This window comes from Sus scrofa, chromosome 1 (assembly GCF_000003025.6).
Source record: "Sus scrofa isolate TJ Tabasco breed Duroc chromosome 1, Sscrofa11.1, whole genome shotgun sequence".
NCBI lineage: Eukaryota > Metazoa > Chordata > Mammalia > Artiodactyla > Suidae > Sus > Sus scrofa.
Window position 1 is genome coordinate 21,831,859 of NC_010443.5, and position 14,375 is coordinate 21,846,233.

General features: G+C 40.6%; 1 long non-coding RNA gene across 4 annotated transcripts in view; it reads left to right on the plus strand.

Moving 5' to 3' along the window:
- LOC110256604 overlaps positions 14–14,375 on the plus strand; it is a 55,273-nt gene continuing 40,911 nt past the window's right edge. For 2 of the 4 annotated variants that reach the window (XR_002338346.1, XR_002338350.1), the window contains exons 1-2: positions 14–4,378; positions 12,969–13,024. This is a non-coding gene — a long non-coding RNA (uncharacterized LOC110256604). The remainder of the gene's footprint in view (positions 4,379–12,968; positions 13,025–14,375) is intronic. The other 2 variants (XR_002338347.1, XR_002338348.1) reach the window with 1 other exon arrangement.

The window sequence follows — 14,375 nt, forward strand, 5'->3', positions numbered from 1 at the left end:
TTTCTGTCTCTTTTTAGAGCCCTACCTGCTGCATATGGGGGTTCCCAGGCTAGGGGTTGAATCAGAGCTGAAGCTGCTGGCCTACTTCACAGCCACAGCCACGGCAATGCAGGATCCCAGCCGTGTCTGCGACCTACACCGCAACTCAAGGCAATGCCGGATCCTTAACCCACTGAGCAAGGCCAGGGATCGAACCCACGTCCTCATGGATCCCAGTCGAGTTCCTTAACCACTGAGCCACAATGGGAACTCCGAAAGTCATTTCTTTCAATGGCATTTCCATATTGGAAGCCTAATTAATTAAGGATGTCAGCTTGACTTTTTTATCGGCAGGGGTACCATCCTGATTCAAACACTAAACAGTTTCAGGAAAGATTAAATTTGTTCCTGACCTGAGAGGAATCCCATTTTCTTCATGACAAGCTCTGCTGACACAATGGCCTGGGAAACCCTGCACACCTGCTACCGTTGTAGGTGGATTTCCTCCTCAGGTAAGCCCCAGATTCCATGCAGTGGTGTGTTTTTTTCTTTTTTCTTTCTTTTTTTAATCCTAAGCACATTTTATTAACTTCATAAGCATCAAGTCTTACTTTACTTTTCCCTTCAAAGTCTTGCAGGCTCCATGAAATCTTTTCCAATGTCTCCAGCCCACAATGACCGCTTTCTTCAAACTCCTACTTAGTGTCACATAGTTTAATACTCAATTGGTCTCTAATTACAGTAATTAGATTGTAAGCTCCTCAAAAGCAAGGATTTTAGCCCGAAGCTAGGCCCAGAGGCGGTTTCAATAACTGCTTGCTGAGTGATGGATTTGTAACTCTGGATGGTTTCCAGCCAGCAGGACAGACGGCTGCATGAGTGCTGCCGGGAGAACCCCTCTCCCCGCTTCGGCTTTCAGAGCAGGCCCTCTGTCTGTGGGGACTTCGACAAAGGCCACGGATTGCTGCCAGGCAGCTGGGCAGCCCGAGGAGCACGCCCTAGGCCCCTGATGATTTCCTCCAGCTCCTCTTTTCTCGTCTGGAAACCTACATGTTGCAATTTCCCATTTCCAGGTTTGAGACATCAGCAAGAACAAGCAGAAGAGGTAGACGTCTCAGGTGGGCTTTGCTGGTACCTAACTTTCCCGTGGAGACATCACATCACAAATGAAACGAGGACACGTTGCACATTTCAGAGCGAGTGACATGCCGTGTGGAGACTGATTTCTATAACCCCTTTTGCCAGATTCGTCCAGAAGCTGGACTAATATTTTAATCGTATTCTCTTCAGAGGAAAAGGCAGCTGGTGAAATTGTTGGAGGTGACATGCCAATCTACATAGAAACCAAGTGTGGTTTGGAGACCACCATGGAAATAATAACTTGAGTCATTAAGTGGAGAATGAAAGGAAGAAAGAAACCAGATAAGTTTTCCAGGATCAAGAAGTTGTTTTTATTATAAACTAACCTTAGGGAGACCATAGGCTTTCTTATTATTTTAACATTTAAATTCAAATACTGATGGCTTTATCTTTTCACTGCTGATTACTCTTGGCAACAGCAGAGTTAGCAAGGAGGGCAGTGGAACATCTTTCAACTTTTTATTCTCGAGTTGCTGTTTTAATTGTGTGTGTAAGCTCAGTTGTGCAGGCAAAGCGTGGCAAGGAGCCCACGGTGTCATAATTTGTGTCTTGATATAGGATTTCTCTCTTCTTGTGAACTTGGCTTCCCAAGGCCTGAATTCTAATAGCTGGTACAAATTCACTGGCATCCTAAAATCTAAAGGAAGAGGCCCCTCTCTGTCCCTCCCTCTCTCCCTTCTTCCCCTGCCCCTTTTATTTCCTTGTAGACTTGGATGAAACCAAATCTTCAGATCTTTACATTGGTCTGCCCTGAGCCCTAGCAATAAGTGTCTGCAGTACAACATGTGGAGCTCTGGGAAATACAATCTTTTGCTTGGGAACTGCCCTCAGATGGAAATGGATGTTTAGATTTTTACTGGGAATTTGTTTGTTCTTGTGAATTTTGTGGGATTAGGGTTGGTGCTGTGATGTTCTCATGTGCTCTGATGACCCTTAGGTATTTCAGAAAAAAGGAAAATGAGAGTCTTAGATCAAATTTTGGAGGTGCTAAAGCTCTATCCAATTATACTGGCAGATGGTTCAGGGTGCAGCTGCGAAGAGAAGATCCAAAAGTCCACACAAAGGCACAAATACTACCTCTTCTGCCTGGAAGTGAGTCAGTGGAAGGAAATAGGGTAGGGCATAATTTTGGACTGAAATTTCTCTGTGGCAGCAACAGATTGAACTGATAATAAGAGAAAGTTTGTATTGTTAACTTTTATAAGGTGGCAGTCAATTTCAGGAATTTTACAGTGCTGGCATATTATTTGGGCCATATTTTCATCTGGTGCTTACCGTTCACCCTGCCTGGTTGGAGAGTTTAGCTGAGTGGAATCCAAGAGGAGAAAGAGAACCAGGGATGATAGTGGCCTTGGGGCTAATGTAATTAATGTTCTGACCTGTTCAGCAGCTTTTGGAGCCCACAGCCTAGAGGCATTCATAAAAGCCTTGAAGGGATGAAGTAGCCACGTCTTTGACTCCTGGAGGATGTGGGGGAAGTGGCTCCATGAAGGAGACGATTAGACTTTTTTGGCTTCTCTCCTGATCTCCTTTCCTGAAGAGGATGTCAACTCTCGGAGGAGACTGTGGCTCCCATGCTGAATTTCACTGGGTTAATAAGAGAATAGCCAAAAAAAAAAAAGAATGTCAGTGTCTAAAGAGGGAAAGTCACTTGTCTATTCATGATACTGGTTGGTTAGGTAGAGAGCATTGATTTGTCTTTGTACTAATAATGGACAGAACTACAGAACTACTGTGCAAAGTCAGAAGTCACTTGGACACTTTCTCAGGTGAGGTGAGATGGCTTGGGAACTGCTGAGAAACATCACTCTTGGCATTCCTCTAAACCTTGTATCTTCTCTCTCATGAATGCGGCTTTTCCTCACATTGGAGTGTAAAGTCTGAGATTCCGTTTTGGACTTAGGACGGATATAGGGAATTCGATACGAAGGGGCCGTTTTGTCTCCAGGTGTGGGAGGCACACCTGGCTTAGACAATCTAGGACCTTGCCTCCTTAGAAATGGAACTGACAGCACAGACCCACCTAGCAAGGGCTGCTACTTATTGACTTTAATTGCATGTCAGGCACAGCTGTAAACACTTTGCAGCTCTTGTATGATCCTTGCTGCACTCTCTGGAGGTTACTGTTCTTTTTCCCACTTATGGAGTGAGTTAATGTATACTGAGCTTATTTATTTATTGGTTTATTTTTTCAGATTTTACATTTATTAAGTGAAGGAGAGAATTAATGTAGGTAGAGTTTAGTGCACTCAAGATCCCAGAGACAGTAAAAAGCAAAAGCAGAATTTAAACTCTGGAGCTACATGTCTTCCTCATTATACTGAACTATTTCAAGAAGATTACCCAAATAGGAAAAGAACCAAAGGATGAGGACTGTTCTCCCCTGCCCAGCCCTCTGCTGGAACAAAACTCCATAACTCGGGTTTATTCATGAGGCTAGCCTTTGGCTTCTCTCAGTAGGTCATGAATTTGAATGTCTTTTTCTACTCTGTGTGTGTGGTTTTTTTGTTTTGTACTTTAAAAAATTTTAACAAGATAAATATCCTAGAAGGAAAAGCACTGTTTTACTTAGACAAATACATCCCAGAATATTTACAGGCTTAAAAAATACCATTGGATCATCTGCCTGGTTCTTTACAAAAGCTGAAAGTAAAACTGCATGATTTGGTAAAAACTTTTCAATGAGACAGGTATTGTAAGGATCCACAGATGAATTGCATATTCTGCAATTGTTTCTCCAAAATAAAAGTACATGGTATCGTTTTATTATTACAATTATTAGGTTCTGTACTAAGTGACTTAGACATATTTTCTCACATTGATATGCATGCATGTCATAGTTACTGCTATCAGGTATCAGTTATCTATTGTCACAGCAATGTTACATAACAAAATCCCACAAAGCCTCAGTGGCAAAAGCAAGTATTTATTGCTTATACAGGTAGGTTGACTGGCGAAGTGGATCTGCCAACCTTGACTGGATCAGCTCATGACACCAGCTCTTTGGATCACTGAGACTGATCTAGCCTGGCCTTAGCTAGAATAAACAAGGCAATCCAGCTCCTCCATTTTTCTCTCATTCTCCAGCAGGCTGGGCTGGACCTGTTCTGTCGGTGACTGCAAGCTCTGATTGCAAGCTCCACACAAGCCTAACTGCAATGTGTCGGCTAATGGAAAGCAAGCCAAATAGATAAATGTGAGGATGTGGAATTATGCGCTGCATCCCATGGAAGAGTATTGGAGAATAGCATGGCAAAAGGTAAGGAAATGATGAACAACAATTGGGCCTATTTTTGCAGTCTATCACATATTCTCTTTTTATAGATGGGGAACCTGAAATGTAGATAGTAAGTGTCTTACTTAGGGACACATTGATATATTAAGTGATGGAGCTTGAATTTGAACCTGGGTTTGTCTTTTCTCAAAGCTGGAGATCTTAATGATGTACTATAAATGAAAGATTTAGAAACAAGTTCTGCCTCTAACTCTTTTCCAGACATAAGCAATCTTTTAACTCCCTTTTAATGCATCTTCACCAATGAAGACAAAATGCAGCTGTTGATATTATATCATGAGAATGCTGTGAGGATTAATTAATGTTAGCAGATTCTCTGAAAAATTGCTAGGTGTTATTATGATCAAAGAAATACACGGACTTTTAAATCACTGTCTGACCTCATTTTACATTTTGTAGTCTTTCAGATCTCTCTCACCTGCCATAGTTTAGAAATGTACTGAATATAAAATTTCTTAATACTCTACTCCTATGCCCCTCAAATCATTCTAGCAATGCCTCAATCTGCCTATGTTAGCTGTAATTATAAATGAGAATGATACCCTTTTCAGAAATGTAATATCTTTAAGACTATCAGAAAGTTGTACTTTACCAATTGACAAATGTGAACTCTTAGCTGATGGAAAATGTAGTCTTTATATCAACTGCCCTTTCAACAGGTGTGTCCTAGGCTCCTTTTGCTTTGTAACTTGCAGCTACTATTGTTATTTCTTGTATTAAGTCAATTTCACCGCACACGTTTTGAAGAAAGTTGAAAAGTTTTACATGCTTCTGTTGACCCTAAAAGAAAAACAGTAGAAGGGCACACTCAGACATGCTACTTGCCAAAAATGCATTCCTAAAAAAGGAAATTTCATGGTGCACCCTTTGGCTCTTGGTCTTTTGGTCCTGCCCCGAACCATTGACAATATGATGGAGACAACTTTCAGCTTCTCGGAAAAAGAAATTTTTTGTAGAGCTCTGAGGACCACTGAGAATCCATCAGAGTCTTTATGAGTGCCCTATGGGTCAGAAAGTTTTGGGAGATCACCTTGGAAATACGAAACTAGGAAGGGAAACTAAAAAAAAAGGGAAAATTTGGAGAGAAGTGATACTGTGAAAATGAAGGAACACCGGTTCTGGAATGAGGGAGAAAAATAAGACTGGTAAGTTTCAATCAACATGTAAATGATTAGGGGAGACTGAGAAATGCAACTCAGATGCTTTGTGGACATAAAAATTTGGGGAACTTGAGTGTGGGCTGTATCTCCTCATTCTAGCACTTACCACATATATGGCATCCCCCACTCTCACACACAATCATAAACTCACTGAGGGCAGGGAGTGGGTATGTCTTGAGTGGTGTGATCAGAGGAAAGCCAGATGCATTGCGTTTAGCATGCACTACATAAATATTTTTTAGTTGAATGTCCCAGAACCAGGTTATACTTCTGTTGTTTTCCTCTGGCAAAAACTCAGAAACTGCCTTTATCTCGAACAACAAAGGAATAATACATGAGTTGGATGTAATGTGGGAATTAAATAAAATATAATACCAATATTTAATTATGTCCGGAAGGAAATGTTTCTCACTGAGGTAGAGCGAGAAGGAAGGAACATCACTGTAGATCACGAGATATATCTTCTCCTTGTAGCTCTATTTGATCTTGGTCCCATGACCCATCAGCAGCTTTCCCATTTATAAAACAGAAATAACAAATAATGCATTGTTTGAAAAGGTTTCAGAATTAGAAGTGCCAGATTGATCCTAGGTACTATCATTGTATAAGACACAGGTTAAACTGGAAAGAAGAACGAACTGCAGATATAGGAGCCACGTTGTCTTTTTCATCTTGCACACAACTCCAGTGTCTAACTTGATGCATAGCCAATCGTTCACACTTGGGATGTGTTTATGGAATTAGTGAATGGCCCTAAACTGTGACATAGAATCATAAAGATGATCTCAGATAGTTATTCATATCTTTTTGTTTATTGATGGAGATTTTCATATATAATTATCATCATGCAATTAAACTGTTAAAAGCTTCTGTAAGATATATAGAGTTGTAAGGCAAAGTTTCTGCCCTCAAGAAACTTCCTGTCTCACTGGTACACAAGGCTTAATTAACTCCTTGTCCCTTAAATTTAACAGTAACAAAAGGAATTTATTTAAATTATTATTATTTAAATAAAAGGCAAGAGGAGAATCCTCATAAGTATATTTGGATGTGGGCAGAGACAATACTCTGGTCAATGTGAGATAAAGAAGCATGGCTCACAGAAATGAAGGAGATGTGGAAGAGCTAAGTCGGGGAAGACCAGCTCCTGTACCTCTCAGGATCCTAGGGGTAGGACTAGGGCACAGGCTCAGCAGAACCCTGCAGCCAAGATGGTTTAGCTCCATTCACCTTCAGTCACTCCATTCAGGATTCCTAGTTGTTGGAGAGATAATCCAGTTGGCATGATTAGTGTTACATGCTCACTCCTTGGCCAGGAAAGACCATCTGGGCAAGACTGCATGAAGTGGGAACCAGGTAGTTCTCTGAAGCATAATTCAGAGTTGCACCTGGATCCTACTGGCAGAATTACAAGAGTTCAGAGAAGGGGGAATCTGGTGAGACTTCACCTATGAAAAGGGGCTCAAGCTGGACCTTTAAGGATGAGTAGGAATGAGACAAATGAAGAGGAGGGAAGATTTCAGGTCTGGCCGCCAGAGGGGCAAAGGTTTAGAGTTACGATTGAGCCCTATGTGTCCACCAAAGTCAGAAGTGGCAGAGACAGAGAAGACAGGTGTCAATAAAAAGTCCTTGGAGGAGTTCTCTTGGGGGGCAGTGGGTTAAGGATCTCGTGTTGTCACTGCAGTGGTTTGGGTTGCTGCTGTGGCCCAAGTTCCATCCCTGGCCTTAAAAGTGTGGCAAGAAAAAAAAAAAAAAGGTTCTTGGGTCTATTTCAGTAGATAAATGAGGATAGATGCCAGGTTTAAAGGATGATTCAATGATTTGGGCAGGGAGACAGTAAGTGTAGAATTAGCTGAAGAGAAGATATTCAGGGAAAGAGAAAGCTATGTATTTTTGAAATAAAGTCAGAAAAATAAATGATACATTGGAAGGGTCTTTTGGGTATGAGATTGAGAATTCAAATGATGAGGTGAGTCCTGAAGAAGGGGAGAGTCACTGCTTGTTCAGAGGCTGGAGAATAGGAAGGGGCTGGATGAGGGTGGAGCTATCAGCAATGAATTCGGTGGCACTTGCTGAATTAAATAGATCACATCTTAGCAACATAAGGTAGAAGTTACTGCTGTGTGAAGGGGAGCAGTGTAGGATGAGGAGTCAAAGATGAAGATATTTGGGATATCCAATGTGGCAGGTGTTCTTCGGAGTCAGCGCGGAGTCAGTGAAAGATGACAGACAGTATCTCTGGCTCCATTAAGGTTAGCATGAATTTGAGGAGAGTTTCCAAATGACTGGATGGAAATTCTTTGGGGTTAATATTCAAACACTAGAGTTTCTAAGACGTTGGAGTCCATTTTAAAGATAAGAAAATTTATTCAGGAATGTAGACTTTGTTCCTAAATTTAAAGGATTGTTGGAAATATTTTGTTTGTGATGGTTTTCCTCATTTACACAGGGAATGGTTGCCACAGAAGTCTCTTGGTCTTACTTCCTTTTCATAAAATAAATGTATCCCTAGAAACACCAGACCTTTTAGTGTTTGATTTAGCACTGAAATAGCACCAAATAGAATCCTTTTAGCCATTTTCAACTTTCTTCTGGGCTTGCCCATTATTTATGCTGGAGTTATCTCAAAAAACGCATTAAAGGAGAAGGCATGAACCTACAAGCAATTGTTAACCTCAAATATTTGATCAATGTCATCACATTTAAGTAGTTCAGTATCTGCTTAGAGAAGACAAACCAGGGAGTTTGGCTCCTCATTAACCCTTTGAAAGAGTCAACATTTAAAACTTATTAGTGAACCGGATTCTCTATGCCCAAGATACTCTCTGGTGGCCCTTTTCCCAGCTGCTTAAGGCATCAGACAGATAATTACTTTATGTCAAAGATCCGTTTTTACAGAATTAAAAAGAAACCCGATTTGCTCCAAAAGAAGCCCACGAATCACGTTTTGATAAAAAGTAATCACCTTTTATTTGTCCACTTCATAAGTTTAAAAATGTATCTACCTGCTCTTAAAGGAGCCCTTTAGTGTCCCTTGTGCAATTTGTCACTAATGTGGTTAATCCTAACAAACCGATCGAGTTTACACTAAGTTCTTTACAAATATTGTTGGTTGCATATAGATCATCATCATACAGATTGGAATACAGATAATCATAATATGAAGTAGGTATAAATACGACCCATTTGTGTAAATGTGTAATGAGGAAACTGAGGCTTAGGAAGACTAGGTAACTAGCTTGGCATCACACAGCTACTAAGAAGGCCAGACTTGAGCACACATCTGGATGGTTCCAAAGCCACCTTTCACCATGCATTATAATTTCCTTAGTTAATCAATGCCCTGCTTGTGACATTATGCTAGGTTCTTGACCAGAAACCTCTAACTTTACTTGTTGTTTGTCTTTAACGTTTTTCAATTAAAATTTTTTCTTAACTCTTCATTTTAAGTTAACTCTACATTTTAACAAAAACTGTACGAAGGGGGGAAAAGAAACCCTCTTGTATATCCAGATTCCTCAAATGTTAATCTTACGTAATATGGTACAATGATCAAAAATCAGGAAATTAACATTGATACCTTTGTATTATATAATCTGCAGATCTTATTCAAATTTCACCAGTTTTGCCACTACTGTCCAGGACCTAAACCAGAATGACATGTTGCATTTAGTTGTCACATCTCCTTGGTTTCCTTCAGGGCCAACTCTACACTCACATGACCCTGGGAGTGAGTGCTTCTGTAGATTTCACACCCTAGATGCTTTGTTTGCTTCATCCCAGTCGCTTTAAACTCGAACAGTTCCTCAGTCTTTCTTTGTCTTTCACAACCTTAACCTTTAAAAAAACACTAGCCAGGAACTCCTGTTGTGGCTTAGCAGGTTAATGTCCTGACATTGTCTCTCTGAGGATGTGGGTTAGATCCCTCGCCTTTCTTGGTGTGTTAAGGATCCAGCATTTCAAGCTGTAGTGTAGGTTGCAGATGCAGCTCAGATCTGGCGTTGCAGTTGCTGTGGCATAGACTGACAGCTGTAGCTCTCATTTGACCCCTGGCCTGGGATCTTTCATATGCCACAGGAAATGCTGTAAAAAGGAAAAAGAAAGGGAAAAAAAAAGTAAGTACGAGCTGGTTATTTTGCAGAATGTTCCGCAATTTGGGTTTGTCTACTCTTTCTTCATGGATATGTTTGTGTTGTACATTAACTACTATAGAAGTTATGTTGTGTCCTTCTTAGTGCATCTTACCTAGAAGCACACGATGTCTACCTGTCATACTAGTTAGTGAAACTAACTTTGATCATTTGGTTAAGGTAGTATCTGGAAGATTTCCCCATTGTAAACTATTTTTCCTTATCAATTAGTAAGTATTTTGTAAGCAAGCTACTTTGAGACTATGTAAATATCCTATTTCTCATAATACTTTTGCCACTAATTTTATCATTTATTGATCATTCTTGACAAAAAAAATTTTTTAAACTTTTTAATGGAAGTGTGGTTGATTTACAATATTGCTAATTTCTGCTGTAAAGCAAAGTGATTCAGATATATACATATTCTGAATATATACATATTCTTTTTCATGTTCTTTTCACAGGATGTTGAATATAGTTCCCTGTGCTATACAGTAGGGCCATGTTGTTTACCCATTCTATATATAATAGTTTTCATCTGATAATCCCAAACTCCCAGTCCATCCCTCCCTTACCCACGCCGGCTTGGCAACCACAAGTCTGTTCTTTATGTTTGTGAACTGTTTCTTTAAAACAACGATTATTACAGTGTTTGAAAATGGTGACATTCTTTTGCTGTTTCTACTTCTACATATTTATTAATTGAAATTTTATTGTAAGGAAGAGCTTTCTCTTTCTCCCTGTTTATTCAATTATTTATTTATATCAGCATGGACTCATGGATTCTTACTATGTTCCATGGTCTATAATCTATTACTATCATTATTTGTTTGTTCGAATTTGGCCCCCAAACCCCTTCAGGCTGGCTCCTGTATCCTTCTGCTATGTTCCCATCATTTTCCTTTTTTGCTTTTTTAGGGCCTCATCCACAACATATGGAGGTTCCCAGGCTAGGGGTCGATTTGGAGCTGTAGCCACCAGCCTACCCCACAGCCACTGCAATGCCAGATCCGATCCGAGTCTGTGACCTACACCACAGCTCATGGAAACACCGGATTCTTAACCCAGTGAGCAAGGCCAGGGATCAAACCTGCGTCCTCATGGATCCTAGTCAGATTCATTTCTGCTACATCACAGCAGGAACTCCCCCATCATTTTGTTTTTAAAGCACTTATTTCCTGGAGTTCCCTAGTGGCCCGGTGGGTTATAGATCCAGCATTGTCACTGCTGTGGCTCTGGTCTCTGCTGTGAGAGGGTTTGATCCCTGGCCATGGAACTTCCACACACCATGGGCATGGCCCAAAAAATAAATAAAGCACTTACTTCCTGGCAGCCCAAGTTGTTTCAGGTCTGTCTTGTGCTTTGCTGCCTACTCATGGCAAGAGCCATCTTTCTGAGGAGCCCTGTTTCTTTCTGTTGGAGAGTGAGTGGTATTTAGAAATCAAGAGCTGGGCATTAGGTGTTCTTGCTGCTGCTGGAGTATCATTGTTTCTAGTTCCTCTCAGTAGAGAGCACTAGAAATATATATGAGTATACACAGGTCCATGGTTGTAGATCAATCGATCGATCTATCTATCTACCAAAAACCATTGACTTCATAGTGGTCCCTCCTGTTCCAGTCAGATACCACAAGGTTTATCCTAAATGCTGTTTATTTGTTACCCCTTTCTCTGACAATGATAAACCAGGTTCTCATTAGCCACAATATAGCCACTTATTTGCTCAATACTAGAATTCACAGAAAGTAGTTTCCTATACCCCTATAAGTACACTTGTGAATGGTTCATTTTTCTCTTTGGTTTTAGTGGATATAGTAAAAACACTCTTTTTCAAAGTTACTGAGGTTGGCCCCTTTTTCTCCATCTTCTGTGTGGTTGTGTTATTTACTCGCTATTATATAGTTAAGTTTATTTATTTGTCTTCTCTGCTAGTTATCAATGTTTTGTTTTTAAGCTCCAAATTCACCCTTCATTATCTACTCTGCAGTAATGGAGGTGGATCCTTTAAGCGCTTCTTCCTTTCAGTGAGCACAGTGTTAGAATTTGCCAGCGAGAGGCCCTGGAGGGACATTGTGGAGAAAGGGGCTTCTCCTCCTGGCTCCAGGGTGCTGCTGTTTTATGGTTGCCAGGGGTGGTGGGGGAAATCCAGTGCTGCTCGTCCAGAACACATAGTCCCTTGGTGAGCTCGTTGCTCAGGGCCAGTCCAGTGACCACCTCACTGGGGCCCTCTCAGCCTGCACATCATGCACTCCAGGCCCCAGACTGCTCTGCTGGTGAGCAGGCCTCCAACATCCCAAATCCTTCCGTGTGCCTGTCTGCCAGCCTTGGCCACTTAGACCCCAGAGGAGAGTTCTCTGCTTGCTGGCCCCGGCTGCATTTCCTTCCTGCCAGCTTCCACTGACCTGCTCTGGAGGGTTATTTCCTGCTGCTTAGGTGACAGTGGAGCAGCTCTGGCCCAGGTTATCCTCTACTTTTTCTGCACTCACTGAATATCTCCATCTGCCACGCCCTCTCCAGTGAGGTCTGAATCTCATCCTCGGGGAGGGGGCCCTTCCAAGTTTGTTCATTTCTTAGGCACACTCTCTCTCTGCCTTAGAGTATTTTTTAGAGTACTGTTTAGACTTTTATGGTTACTCCCATGTCAAAGTTTATATTAAATTTCCCTGTTCAAATTACTGCATGATTTCCACCTCCTGATTGGACTCTGATACATGTTTCATTTGGATTCCCTTTCCCATCCTTGCTGATTTTATCTATCCAAATACCTTAAGTGAATCACTACTGTGGTTGCCAAAAGTCAGAGCTTACTCAGAAAAGTCACTTTCCTGCCCCCATCAAACCATTCTATCCTGTTCTCATCACCCCCTTTGCTTTCCAACACCTGCTCCTTGAATGTAACCCATCTCATTTGTTTCTAGTTAACCCTTTCTCTATTTCTTTTTGCACTATGGAGCAGACACATGTATAATTTCTCATTTCCTTTTTTACTTTCACAAAGAGTAGCATCCTATTGGTATTCTTTTACATTTTGCTTTTTTTCATTTAATATATCCTAGTAAACACACCATATCAGTTCAGAAATCTTTGTCATTCTTTTTTATGGCTGCATAGCACTCTATTGTCTGAATGTACTATAGTTTATTCAGCCACTCTTTTTAAGCATGGTTATTTGCATATGGTTACTTAATATAATTATTTTTTTAAAAAACATGGTTGTTTTCAAACAGTGTTGCAATAAGTAATCTGTACATATATATTTTTTTAGTTTTGGAGATGTGTCTTCAGGGCAGATTCCTAGAAGTGGGATGGCTCAGTTGAGAGGTAGGTGCATGAGTTGTTTTGTTAGTCTTCACCAAGTTCCCCTCTCAGAGGGCTGTGCCAATTTCTGTTCCCACCAGCAAAGCATGAGAGGGCCTGTTTCTCCCTAATCTTGCCAACAGGATGTGTTGTCATGCTTTTTAAATTTTTGCTTATCTGATAGGTGAGAAATGGTATAGTTATAACTTGCATTTCTTTAATTATGAATTATTTAATATCTTTTCATGTAATTAAATGACATATATACATTTTTAAATGAATTTTCTGGTTCCTGTCTTTTTTCCTGTTTTCTCTTGATTTGAGTAATTTCCCTCTCTTTAAGAATTCTTCAAATATTGAGGATATTAGCCCCTGGCCTCTGGTATAAACTACAAATCTTTTCCCCCAAGAGTGTCAATGCCTTTTAACTTTGCGTGTAGTGCATTTGCCATGCAAGTCAATCTATATTTTTTCCCCCTTGGATTGTTAATCATGGTTAGAAAGACTTTCCCTGAACCAAGGTTAAAGAGGACTACACCCATATTTCCTTCCCATACTTATAGATTAAATGTTTATGTTCAGATTCTTGATTGATTTGGAATTTATTCTTATGTGTAGTGTGAAATATCGATTTTGTCTTTTTCCAGTAGTTACCCAGTTTTCCCTATCTTTGCCCCAGCAATTTGAGATGTCCTTGTCACACACTTAATTTCCATCTGTGTTTGGGTCTTTTCAGGACTTTTTATGCTACCCCACTGATCTGTTTGGGCCATAATATGCCAGTACCCAACTGTTGTAAATATAGAGGCTTTGCAGCAGACTTTAGTGTTGCTAGAGCCAGTTTCCCTTGTAGCTGTTCTTTTTCTTTGATTTCCTGGCTATTCTTACATTTATTTTTCCATATTAACATTAATAACAGCTTGTCCTTGATACTTAATATGATTCAATTATGTGGTGCCAAACTGAGGAAGCAGTTCAGGAGCCCAGAGGTACATTTGCTTCAAGAGTTAATAATTCAGCCAATGGGGGTCCATGGCAGAGACTCGGGCCCTGGAAGCAGACCGAGGATCAAGCATCAGTAGCCCAGACGGAGTGAGAAAAGTCATAGACGTAAGTAGGAGGCAAAACCATGTAAGGTCTATATCCTGGAAGTCAACGCTTGGCTAGAGTATCAAATCAGAAGTTCAGAAACAGTAACCAGGCCCAGGAGAGGTTAAGGAGTCATGACCTTACACAATTATGGTAAAGAGCCAGCAGGGAGCCTGTGAGTTCTGAATGCACAGGTGAAGTCAAACTATCTTACCCATTGGTAGGAAATATCTCAACTCTCTATTCAAATAGCTAACAATGTGGCTTTAAATAGGGTTTTTTGTTT